General features: G+C 45.8%; 1 protein-coding gene across 3 annotated transcripts in view; it reads left to right on the forward strand.

The window, feature by feature from the left end:
- RFTN1 (raftlin, lipid raft linker 1) overlaps positions 1–12642 on the forward strand; it is a 209802-nt gene that overhangs the window by 173418 nt on the left and 23742 nt on the right. The gene's annotated exons all lie outside the window — the stretch shown is intronic.

The raw sequence follows: 12642 nt of genomic DNA on the forward strand, positions 1-12642 counted from the left end.
CACTTTAGTCACCATCCCTGGAGGGTCAGGTACCTCCGTTCTGTCCTTGTAAATCCACACTCATCAACCTGTGCAAGACATTGATTTCCTTAAGTGCCTGCAACTTTTCTTCTAGAGCGACACTTCCACCAGGAGTCAACTTCTCTTCGGGTGTTTCTTGCCACGGGGCTGGCCTGAACTTTCCCCTGAACTTTTAACATTCCTTTTCTTCTTGTCCCTGGAGAGGGTCTCTAGTGCTACTTGGCTATTAGGAATTTGGCAGAGGACAGCTTAGTTTGTATGATATGTGTTCTACCAGATAAGTCACTCCTCTTCCCCAAATGATGGAGATCATATTTAAAAACAGTGACCCCAAGAGGCGCCTGGGTGGCTCAGTCTGTTAAGCGTCTTGACTTTGGCTCAGGTCATGATCTCACAATTTGTGAGTTCAAGCCCCGCGTCAGGCTCTGTGCTGACAGCTTAGAGCCTGGAGCCTGCTTTGGATTCTGTGACTCCCTCTCTTTCTGGTTCTCCCCTGCTGTCTGTCTGTCTGTCTGTCTGTCTCTCTCTCTCTCTCTCTCAAAAATAATAAATTAACATTGAAAATTTTTTTTTTAAAAAACAGTGACCCCAAAAAGCCTTTATCAGGTCACTGAGTCCTGACTTCTGATCTGAGTCTTTGGCCCTGTGCTCAGTTAGTGGGGCCCTGGGTGGCTGGCTGTCCCTGTTTCGTCTTTTTCGGGCAGAATTTTCCCTCTGTCTCCTTCTGGACAGCAGCTTCTTGACTTGGGGGTCATGAAATGTCACGTGGATTGTGGCATTGCCAAGAAGAGATAGATGATGGGCTTTTGGGTGGAAATCGGCCCTCCAGCTTTCCCATGGGATGGCTGGCAGTTGGTGGAAGAGGATTAGTGGATACGAGACAGAAAACTCCCAGGGAATTGGGAGGCCCCAGAGGGTCAGAGAAAGGGACTGGGACAAGAGTGCCACCCTGGGACGAAAACGTAAAGGGGTGTTCGCTGAGGCCCCTACCTGCAAGGAGCATCCAGGAGGGAAGAAGACTTCCTGCAGAATAAGTAGCAAGGCACTCAGTGCTGGATGGCATCCTGCTGACCGGAAGTGCTCTGGGGGAAAGTAGAGACTGACCAAGGCCCACTGGACACCGTGGGCTCCCAACAGGCTCCGACAGGGTGTGGATGAGCCAAGGGGGTTGGGAAAGGGGCTTCCTGCCGGTGGGAAGTGCCAAGAGCCGAGGCAGGCCAGAAGGGAAAGCACATCTGTACATTTTAGTTTCACAATTAGAACATTAGTGGCTAATGTCAGAGTTTTTCTAGATCCTCGGATCCCCCATTTTTAAAAAAAATACTTAGTTTTGGGAGAGCGTGAGTGGGGGAGGGGCAGAGAGAGTGGAACAGAGGATCCAAAGCAGGTCCACGCTGACTGGCTGACGGCAGTGAGCCCGCTGTGGGGCTCAAATTCACCACCCTCTAGATCATGACCTGAGGCGAAGTCGGATGCTCAACCGACTGAGCCACCCAGGTGCCCCTCCTTGGATCCCTTTTGATCAATGTGCTTTCACTTCCAGAGGCCAGCACCTGTGTCTTTGCTGACACCTGCACCTGGGCCTCCGGAGCCTGCTTTGTTGCTCTTGGCAAAAGCTGAGCAGGGAAATACCTGGATGTTTAGGTGCCCCTGGGGTAGCTCTTACCTGTGACTGAGGAGGGTGGGTGTATGAAAGGCAAGAGTGAGGCGAACTCCAAAAATGAACGAAGGTTAAGCCCAGAATGAGATTGGGTGTACGTGACTACACACACACACACACACACACACACACACACCTTTTTAAACTATGTTTAAAGCAAGAAGTTGTACATTTTCCAAGAAAGTGGAATTATTCAACCCTCATTTTGCTTCCTTTTCTACAAGCAAAAAACAAGTATATCTAAAGCGGAACAGAAGAAAGGACATGGTGATACATAACTAGTTATCTTTTTTTTTTTTAAGTTTATTTTTTTATTTTGAGGGAGAGAGCATGTGCATGTGGGTGGGGGAGGGGCAGAGAGAGCGGGAGAGAGCGAGCATGTGCAAGCAGGGGAGGAGCTGAGAGAGAGGGAGAGAGAGAATCCTAAGCAGACTCTGTGCTGTCAGTGCAGAGCCCAACATGGGGCTCAATCCCACGAACCACGAGATTATGACCTGAACCGAAACCAAGAGTTGGACACTTAACTGACTGAGCCACCCAGGTGCCCCTAGTTATCTTTTAAATGTAAGTTTTTAATTACCCAAGTAAAATGAAGACTTCTCTCTATTAAAATGAAGATGTTACAGATAAAGCTACCTCCCACTCTTCCATTCCAAGGCACGCATAACCATTGTCAGAGGTGTGGACCTCTGAGTACAGCTTACCCCCCAGAGCCTCCCTCGGGCTGAGGCTAAGCCTCAGGGGATGTTGCATAAACCTGTGTCCTCACTCGGGTTCAGCCTGTTGTTCGCCTCCCCCCACCCCCTCACCGCCTTATAATAAGCTACTTGCGCGTAAATCCTTCTCTCAGGGACTGTTTCTGGGGAAACTGGCCTAAGATAGAATATGTCTTTTACAAAAATTTCATGTGATAATGTGAATTATGTTGCAAATTGAGACAAAAAATTGTTGTGGGTTTTATAATAATTTTAAAGAAAACTCTTATGGTCCAAAAGTGTATATATTTAAAAACTGAATCTTCCTCCCACCCACCGGCCCTCCATGCTCTCTCCAAGAGGGAGCTCTTCCCAGAGATAAACAGAGTTGGGTGACACACGCAGACACATGTGAGAGTAGGCTGAACAGGTGCTCTCCAAAAGTAAGCCCTGGAACTTGTAAATGTTACCTTATTTGGAAAAAGGATTTTTGCAGATATAATTAAAGATAAGCATCTTGGGGCACCTGGGTGGCTCAGTCGGTTGAGTGTCCATCTTCGGCTCAGGTCACGATCTCACAGCTGGTGAGTTTGAGCCCCGCATTGGGCAGCTCAGAGCCTGGAACCTGCTTCGGATTCTGCATCTCCCTCTCTCTCTGTCCCTTCCCCACTCATGCTCTGTCTCTCTCTGTCTCTCAAAAATGAATAAACATTTAAAAAAATTTATAAAGATAAGCATCTCGAGATGGGGAGATCATCCTGGATTATATGGATGGGTCCTAAAAACATTCACGTATATCCTTCTGAGAAGGAGGCAGAGGGAGATTTTGCACACAAGGAGAAAGACGTGAAGGCAGAGTTGAGAGAGATTTGGAAATGCTGGCCTTGAAGACTGGAGAGATGCAGCTACCAGCCAAGGGACGCTGGCAGCCACAGCTGCTGAAGAAATGGGTTTTCCCCTAGAGCCTCCAGAGGGAGCATGGCCCTGCTTTCACCTTGAGTTTGGCACAGTTGTACTGACTTTGGACTTCTGACCTCCAGAACTGCAAGAGAATGAATAGCTACTATTGTAAGCCACCAAATTTGCAGTCCCTTTTACAGCAGCCCTGGAAACAGGTACAACATACATAGACCTAACTGCAAGGGAGGCCTGTGGCATGTTCTTGACAGCATGTCTGCTTGGGAAGAGCGTCTGCGGAGAACTCTGCCATCCAGGCAAGAGCCCGGGTTTGCAGTAGGTTGAAGGAGGCTACAGTAGGGATCTCATCAGAGAGCCAGGAGTCCAGAGTTGGCCCTGAAACAGTGTGTTGTTGGGAGAGATGGACTAGAATGGGGGAAAGGTAGACAGACATTTGGAGGAGAGGTTCCAATGTGAGAGAATACGGTGGTGGCCATGGTGTCGGTTAGGATGCTTTCCATGTCAACAGCGGGACATATGAATAGAAATGACTTACAGTAGGTATGTTGCTTCTCATGTCACCAAGCAGGAAGTCTGGAGGAAAATCAGGGGTTGCAGACTCAGCTTTTTCAATGGCTTAAGGACATCACAGAGGACCCAGGTGCTGTCACCTTTCTGCATTCTGGTCCTCACCCTGCCTGCCAGGTCTCTCTTTGGAATGCTAGGCCCAAAGTGGCTGCAGCAGCTCCACGCATCTCATGTGAACGTCATAAGAGCTGGGAAGAACTGGGCATTTCCTGCTACGTGCCCTTTTTTTTATTAGAAAGTAAAACTGTTCCCAGAAACTCTCCAGTAGAGTTTTCTTGGGTCCCCTTAGCTGGGACGTGGGTCACAGACCCACATCATTGCCAAGAATCATGGTTAGCTGGAGCTGGAGAGTGTGTTACCTAGGAAAGGGAACCTGGGCTAACAAGTAACTGTTTTGGCACCAACAGTGTCTGCCACTGAGTGGGAATAGAAAGGCAAGGGATGCTCCTAGAAACATTTTAAAGAAAACTAGACTTGGTGACAGCTTGGATAGCAGGAAGGTGAAAAGGAAGAATTTGATGTTTTTCTTCCAAAAACTCAATGGTCTTATTCTCTCAGACACCCATATTTCATTTCTTGTACAAAATTTAGCTCTACAAGTTAAGGTAGACCTTTTAAAACATTTATTCAACAAATAAATATTGAGTTCCTACTGTGTGTCAGCCATTGTGAAAACATGACGAATGGAGGGAATTTGGGCAGGAAGGATTGATGTCTTTAACTAGAAGGAAGGAGCACAGTCATTAAAAATGAATTCCCACCCCCTGGCCTTTGCATGCCCATAAATAATTTCTCTTCGCTGTCACACATCCTGACAGTAGTGAAATGTGCTAAATCACCAGGACCCTTTTAGAGCTGGAGACAGGGGAGAGGCAAGCGTGTGTTCTGGCAAAGACCACAGGATGGGGTGAATTTAGAACTTTGCTGCAGAGAAAGAGAAAGGTGAAAGAGGTCAGCACGTTTTCAGAATCTTGTAACAAATGCATTTTTGAAAAAAACAGTATGCTTAAGGGGCGCCTGGGTGGCTCAGTCGGTTAAGCGTCTGACTTTGGCTCAGGTCATGATCTCGCGGTATGTGAGTTGGAGCCCTGCGTCGGGCTCTGTGCTGACAGCTCAGAGCCTGGAGCCTGCTTCGGATTCTGTGTCTCCCTCTCTCTGTGACCCTACCCCGCTCATGCTCTGTCTCTCTCCCCCTCTGTCAAAAATACATAAACATTAAAAAAAAATCAAAAAAAAAAAGAACAACAAAAACAATATGCTTAAAACCTCCAGTGTATGTCACAGAATGACAAGAAAGAGGCAACCCTCAATGTGATAAAATAGGCTTGATCTTTAGGTTTCTTGGATGTTTGAGATTAGAAGGGTGGAAGATAATTCTATGAGAATGTTAAGCACATGCACAGACAATTACCATGGGTCAGACAATTCTGTGGGTCAGAATCCAGGTGGGTTAAACTGCTAGGGTCACAGGAGGCTGAAACCAGATGTTAGCAGGGCCATGTTACTTATTGGGGCCTCTAAGACAGGAATCTGCCCACCCCCACCCCCCCCCCCAAGCTCATCCAGATTGTTGGCCAAATTCAGTTCCTTGCAGTTGTAGGACTAAGGTCTTTGCTTCCTTGCTGGCTGCCAGCCAAGGGCTGGTCTTTGCTCCTGGGGACTGTCACATTCCTTCTCATGCTTTCCATGTGGCCTCCCAATAAGAATTTTTTAGATGCATAGACAGTCTGCAGGCTACAGATGAGGACAGGGCAAATGGTTCTCCAAGAAGAATTTAGTATATTAAATCAGTGAGTATAGAGGGCTGGGGGGTGTTCTTGTAGTTAAGTGGTCATTCATTGCCACTTCTTGGAATTTGTCCTTTTGAAATTCACTTGGCCAAGTATTTTAATACAACTAAATAAAAAGGAAGGGTCTATGGGTGGAGTGTGACTGGTTGAGAGGCTATACTCAGCAAAGGTGTGCTTTAGTTCAAGGAAGATCTTTCCTTGTGTGCCCTGTGACGCCATCCTGTGCTTTGTCCTCTTTTGCAGCTTTTTCAATGGTTTGTGTAGAGATTTACAAGGTGGTGGGCCTATGGAGAGAGACCCAAAGCTGGGAAGTCCCAGGGTATACCAGGTGGCCATGAGTAGCTAAAGAATAAAGAACATGGATGCTCTTGGGTTCTCCAAAAACATTCCGGCTGGGCATGGGAGAAAGAGGATAAAGGGGGTGTCTGAGAGTGGGGCGTGGGGAAGGTTCTGGACAACCCACCCACACCAGTGTCAACAAGGGCTGCTTCTTCTGACTGTTTTTACACGTTGAGTGTCTAAATTAGGTTACAGTTGGTGTTTGTGGAAAGTGCCCCATTACTTTAAAAAAAAGGAAAAAAAAACCAAACAAGAAACCTTGAAAATTACTTACCTAATCCTGCTTCTTTTTGGAGTAGGTCTCCCTGACTCCTTAATTCCCTTCTAATCTCATTATCTCTTAATTTATCACTGTTGGATCAGACCATCCCAATAAAATGTAAAAGAGATACATTTAAGTATAAAAAACATCAGTTGCATTTAAGTTCAAAAAAATAATATAGAAGGGAGAGTACCTGATTTGACAGCAATTCTAATGAAAAGGAATTTAATACAGCTCAACAGTATACCTCCTACTCCCCTCCAAATTCTATGACAAATGCTATAAGCTATGACAAAGTGGTATTTACCAGATCATAACTGTGATCTTTGTCCCCTCATTTTGTTCTCTCCTTTCCTCTGCTGAATCCCTTCCCCATCCCAAGTCTTCACCGTGGGGATCCTCACCTTTCCTGACCCAGCTCTTTGTAGAATCATCTTCCCTTCCTTTTGGCACTTAATATGTTCCATCTTACTTTAGAGTTATTTAATTTTTTTTAACTTTATTTATTTATTTTGAGAGAGAGAGAAAGCACGCACATGTGAGCAAGCATGAGCAGGGGAGGGCCAGAAAGAGAGGGAGAAAGAATCCCAATCAAGCTCCATGTCAACAGCATGAGGCTCAAACCCACAAACCACGATACCATGACCTGAGCCAAAATCAAGAGTCAGATGCTTAACCAATTGAGCCACCCAGGTACCCCTAGAGTTATTTAATTTTTAAATTTTTAAAATGTTTAAAATTGCACACAGTCCATGACTCAAGGACTAGCTGTTCTTGATATCCATGTTCCCTGGTCCCAAATTAATTTCTCTCGTTTTACAAATTTTCCACAAACATTGGTTGAATGAACACAGAACATCCGGTTGCTGCTATTTAACAAGAGGTGACTGGCCATATTTACGAACATGCCCACAGGAAGTACCTGTCTTTCTGTTCTTCTTTTTATTTTTTTAATTTTTTTTCAACGTTTTTTATTTATTTTTGGGACAGAGAGAGACTGAGCATGAACGGGGGAGGGGCAGAGAGAGAGGGAGACACAGAATCGGAAACAGGCTCCAGGCTCCGAGCCATCAGCCCAGAGCCTGACGCGGGGCTCGAACTCACAGACCGCGAGATCGTGACCTGGCTGAAGTCGGACACTTAACCGACTGCGCCACCCAGGCGCCCCTGTCTTTCTGTTCTTCTGATGCTGGCTGATGCTGGCTGACTTAGAGCTCTGTGTCCTACCACACCCACCGTATTTGATGAGAAACACAGACAGACTGTAGGGGGCACAGAAGAAAGGGCTAGGGATGGAGACATATGCATATCTATCTTGAAAGAGGAAAAAAAAAAAAAACGGGCAATCAGGTAGCCGACTCCCTATCTTTGAAAGGCTGACCTGTCATAAAGGAGGTAGACTCTGTTTTCCTTGATTGCAAGGGAGTAACTCCATCCCTTTGAAGAACCCCTGTGGACCTATTCCGCAGTGGAGGTGGCTGGGCCCTCAGGCTGTCAACAACCAAGTGCCAGTGTGATTCAGATGTTCAGCCAGTAAGTGAGCCTCCTCCCTTCAGCAGGAAGCACTACAGCAGTGGTTCCAGATCACATTGACCCTCACGATCACCTGGGGACTTAAAAATACACATTCCCAGCCATCACCCCTGGAGATTCAGTGCCAGTAGGTCTGGAGGTGGAAATGAGGGATCCACATGTGAAACATTCCACCGGCCCAAGAGCCACAGGACTGGAGGACTCCCCTGATCCCTTCCAGATTCAACGAGCTGGGATGCTTGGTTGGCCCATTGCTTTTAAGTTAGTGGCCTCTTTGAGGCAGAATTATTATTTTTTTTTATATATTTTTTTCAATGGGTATTTATTTTTGAGAGAGACAGAGACAGAGCTTGACTGGGGGAGGGGCAGAGAGAGAGGGAGACACAGAATCCAAAGCAGGCTCCAGGCTCTGAGCTGTCAGCACAGAGCCCGGTGCGGGGCTCGAACCCACGGACTGTGAGATCATGACCTGAGCCGAAGTGGGACGCACAACCGACTGAGCCACCCAGGCGCCCCGAGGCAGAATTCTTAACATCTTCTTCAGCTAAGGTAGAAGGGGATGTCTCTTTGCTTACATCACTTGACAAATTAGATTAAGAAGGCTCGGGAGATAGTCTAATGAAGCCAAGAGGCCTGTTCGTTTTACAAAAGTGACGCATGGACAGTTCCTCAAAATGTCAATAGTTAACAGTTGCCATGTGACCTGCAGTACGGCTCCTAGACACGTATCCAAGAGAAATGTAAACACGTATCTACATAAAAACCTATACACGGGGCACCCAGGTGGCTCAGTTGGTTGCACGTCTGACTCCTGTTCTCAGCTAGGGTTTTGATCTCAGGGTCACGAGTTCAAGCCCCGTGTTGTTCTCCATGCTGGGTGTGAAACCTACTTAAAACAAAACAAAACGAAACCTATATATATGGCTCTTCGCAGCAGCATTATTCATAATATCCAAAAGGTGGAGACAATCCAGATTTCCAGCAAGTGATGAAAAAATAAGCAAAACGTGACATATCCGTATAATGGAATATTGTTTGGCAATAAAAAGGAATGAAGTACTGATCCATGCTGTGGCATGGATGAACCTTGAAAACATTATGCTGAGTGAAAGAAGCCAGACACAGAAGGCCACATGTTTTACGATTCCATTTACGTGAAATGTCCAGATTAGGTAAGTCCGTAGAAACAGAAATTAGATCGGAGGCTTCCTTGAGGTGAGAGGAAGGAGAGTGGTTGCTCATGGGTACAAGAATTTTGGGGGAGTGATGAAGATGTTCTATATTCAGACTGTGGTGGTGGTTGCACATCTCTGAATATGTTAAATACCATTGAGTCGAAGACTTTAAATGGGTGAATATTTAGATATTCCAATTACATCTCAGTAAAGATGTTTTCAAAAAGTGGTGCTTGTAATTGAAGACAGGTTAGAAAATACAAATAAGGAAAAAGCAAAAACCCTCCTCTCCTCATCACTGAGAAAAGAGCCACATCACAACGTAACATCTTGGTATATTTTCTTCTCATAGATATTCTGTCTATATTTTCATATTTGGGATCGTACTCTTCATACTGTTTCTACTTCATCAATTTAAATGGCTGAAAAGTATTTCAGTATATGAACAATCATATTTTAATGTACTTCATTAGTTATCCATTGGTGGATTTTAGATGGTTTCCATTTTCTTGTGCTTGTAAACCAGGAATATTCTTCAGCTTTATCATTATACTTCATATCACTTTTTGATTTAAAGGCCCATACTTTTTAAGCTAGCTAATTTTTATTTTTATCACACTGGAATAAATTTTACCTTTTTCAAAGTTTATTTATTTTGAGAGAGAGAGAGAGAGAGAGAGAGAGCATGTGCATGCAAGCAGGCAAGGGGCAGAGAGAGAGAGAGAGTGAGAGAGAGAATCCCAAGCAGGCTCTGTGCTGTCAGCACAAAGCCCGATGTGGGGCTCAAACTCCCAAACCATGACATCATGGGCCGAGCTGAAATCAAGAGTTGCTTAACCCACTGAGCCACCCAGGCACCCGGAAACAAATTTTACGTTTGATTTTACCTTGAAAGTTCTTGATAGTGTTCAGAAGGGGGCATTGGGCAAGAAGGTGAAGTTCACGGTTCATCACAGAAGTATTGCTGTACTTAAAACTTAATTTGGGCCATGAGATTCTGTAGAGTCCCCTTCCCATATGAGGACAAAATCACTTTGAAAGAAGCAGGTAACTTTGTCTCTATTAAATGGTAGTCGGCTGTTTTGTTTTCTAATCTAGATCAGTTTTTGCTGTGTAGCAATTTCAATCTCTGTAGCTTCAGACAGCCATTTGCTTAGCTCATGATTCTTTGGGTCAGCTGAGTTCTACTCTGGAGCAGCTTAGCTGATCTCTCCTGGGCTCTCTCATGCCTCAGCTGATGCCTGGGTGATCCAGGGTGGCCTCATTCACATGGCTGATGGTTGGCTGGCTGTTGGCTGGGGCAGCAGGGTCTTGCATATTCTAACGCCCAGGTTAGCTGAGCTTCTTCACTGCCAGTCACAGGGCTCCAGGAGTCCCAGTGTGCTACCTTATTTCATGCCTTGGTCTGCATCACATTTGTTAATATCTCCTTGGCCAAAGAAAGTCACAAAACCAGGCTGAGATTCAAAAGGTGGGGAAATAGACACCATCTCCTGATAGGACGATCTGCACTGTAGCGGCACGGATACAGGAAGTGGACAAATTTGTGTGTGGCCAGTTTTAGTAATTTACCAGATAGTGTTTGCTAAAACATCCAGTGGCCTTAATGACTCCAGTGGCCAGCATATGACTCTGTGTGTTTCATTTTCATACACGAATATACTTCCAGCTTCCACATATGGAATGCCCAGAAGAAGGGTGTAACACCCTCCTGGCAAATTGACTTGTATTTTTTCATGGTAAACTCAGATCTCATCAATGTTAAATGTTTTGCTAAGACTTTGAGAACATAATAAGACAGCGGAAGCAGGATCTACCCCCAAAAGGCAACGGCGGATGCGTTCGTTCATTTACTCAACAACTATTTGTTGAGCGCTCGTTTGTGCCAGACATTTGCCTAGATGCTTGGGATTCATCGTAATGAGATAAATAAAATCCTTGCCTTTGTGGAGATTGTGTTCCACTGAAAGGGCAATAAATGGATAGACAAATCTGTGCCAAGTAGTGATAAGTAAGATGAAGTGATGGGCAGGGGACAGCGGGTGATAAGGGGATTTTTTAGAGGACACCAAATAGAGTTGGCCAGTCTCTCTGAGATCACTTTAATTTTTTTTTATTTTGGTTTGCTCTTCATCAGCTCATCCTTTGGTGAGTCACAGCCCAGATGCTGGTGGAAACCCAAGAGTGCTGTTACAGCCTCTGGTGGATTTACCTCTAGGCTGTAGTAGAGCAGGGAGCTAGAGAGAATGGAAGGACTCCTGGGATGGGGGTAGTGGACAGTCAAGGGATCTGACGTGTCCTGAAGGTTGTATATTCTTGTTGGAAGCTCTATTAGAAGTCCCCTTAGCAGGAGCAGGGTCCTCAGAGGACATGCTGTGGGATTAGTGCAACATAATTTGGCCCGAGGGAGAGGGGAGCATGGGGAGAGATGGCTGAGTTAGAATCATGGTAACCATAGCAACAAGATGGTGACAACTGGGTCACTGTGAAGAGAAAATTGACTGAAGAGAATATTGACCGGATGCCGAAGTGGGAATGTGGCATCTTGAATTTACCAGGTGGAGATAGTCAGGGAGAGAAAATCTGTTGTGTTGTGCGTTCCGCAGCATCGTCTTTTCAGAGTGAGCCCAAGGCCAGCATAGCCCAACACGCCAAGACACGGAGCTTTGTGTAGCTCTGTCTGTTGCTAGTTTGCACAGTGACAGTGGAATAATCCTTTCCTTCCGTTTCCTCCTCTGTTAAGATTTTGAACCAACCTTTGTTCAGGGCCATTTTCTGGGTTAGCATTTAACGATTATTGGTCAGGTGTCGGGACTCTACCGTGGAGGAAGGTGGTAAATGATGTAGTCTTAAAAGTTCTTGAGTTTTTGCTGACAAACTTTGGGGCTCCCAACTCCAAAGTAAATACCTTTAATGATATACTGTGGGAAAGCTCTTTTTAAATCCTCTCTTTTCGAGGTAGTAGATAAGGTGCAAAAACAAGAAAGAAAGAGGATTAGAAAATGACCCTCCATCCACCTCATATTGTCTAAAGAGGGAGTAATAAAGTGGCAAATCCCATTTACCTCCTGAAAGCCTAATTTCCTCACTCATTAACGCAAGTGGGAGGCACTTGGCAAGTCCCTGGATGGAGAAAACGTTTCTCGTTTAATTGTTATCAAACAAAGCTGCTTCCAGGTCTGCCGGAGAGGATATGCTCACCCCTGATGCATTCTGTATGTGTGTGAAATGTCAGCTTCTGGAGGCCGTAAGCCCCGTGCTGCGACAGTATGAGGTCCCGCTGAGCAGCCAACAGGATGTAGATGCTTAACTGTTTGCACTCAGAACTGTGGCAGCGGCTGTCCCCACTAACGGCCAGGGTTTGCCCAGCTGTCACCCCCTTAACCTCAAAACCTCTGGCCTCATCCCCTCCGGCATAATCCCCAAGTCCTACGTTGTAACACGCGTCTTGTTCTCATTCTGCCCAGGCAGGCGCATGTTGGCACACAGCTCTGAGAGTAGGTACGGCGTGCCGTCTCCTGCCACCCCACAACCCCTTCCTGCCTTCTGCGTTTGTGACTTCAGAGAAAACCACACATACCAGGACCAAATCACCCTGCTGGTCTGAGAATCCAGGGGAGTGTTATCTTGTACATGCAGGTTTGGTTTTCCTGCCAGCTTGGCGTGTGTTGTTCTTTAGGAG

The sequence above is a fragment of the Neofelis nebulosa genome, chromosome 5 (genome assembly GCF_028018385.1).
Source record: "Neofelis nebulosa isolate mNeoNeb1 chromosome 5, mNeoNeb1.pri, whole genome shotgun sequence".
Classification (NCBI taxonomy): Eukaryota; Metazoa; Chordata; class Mammalia; order Carnivora; family Felidae; genus Neofelis; species Neofelis nebulosa.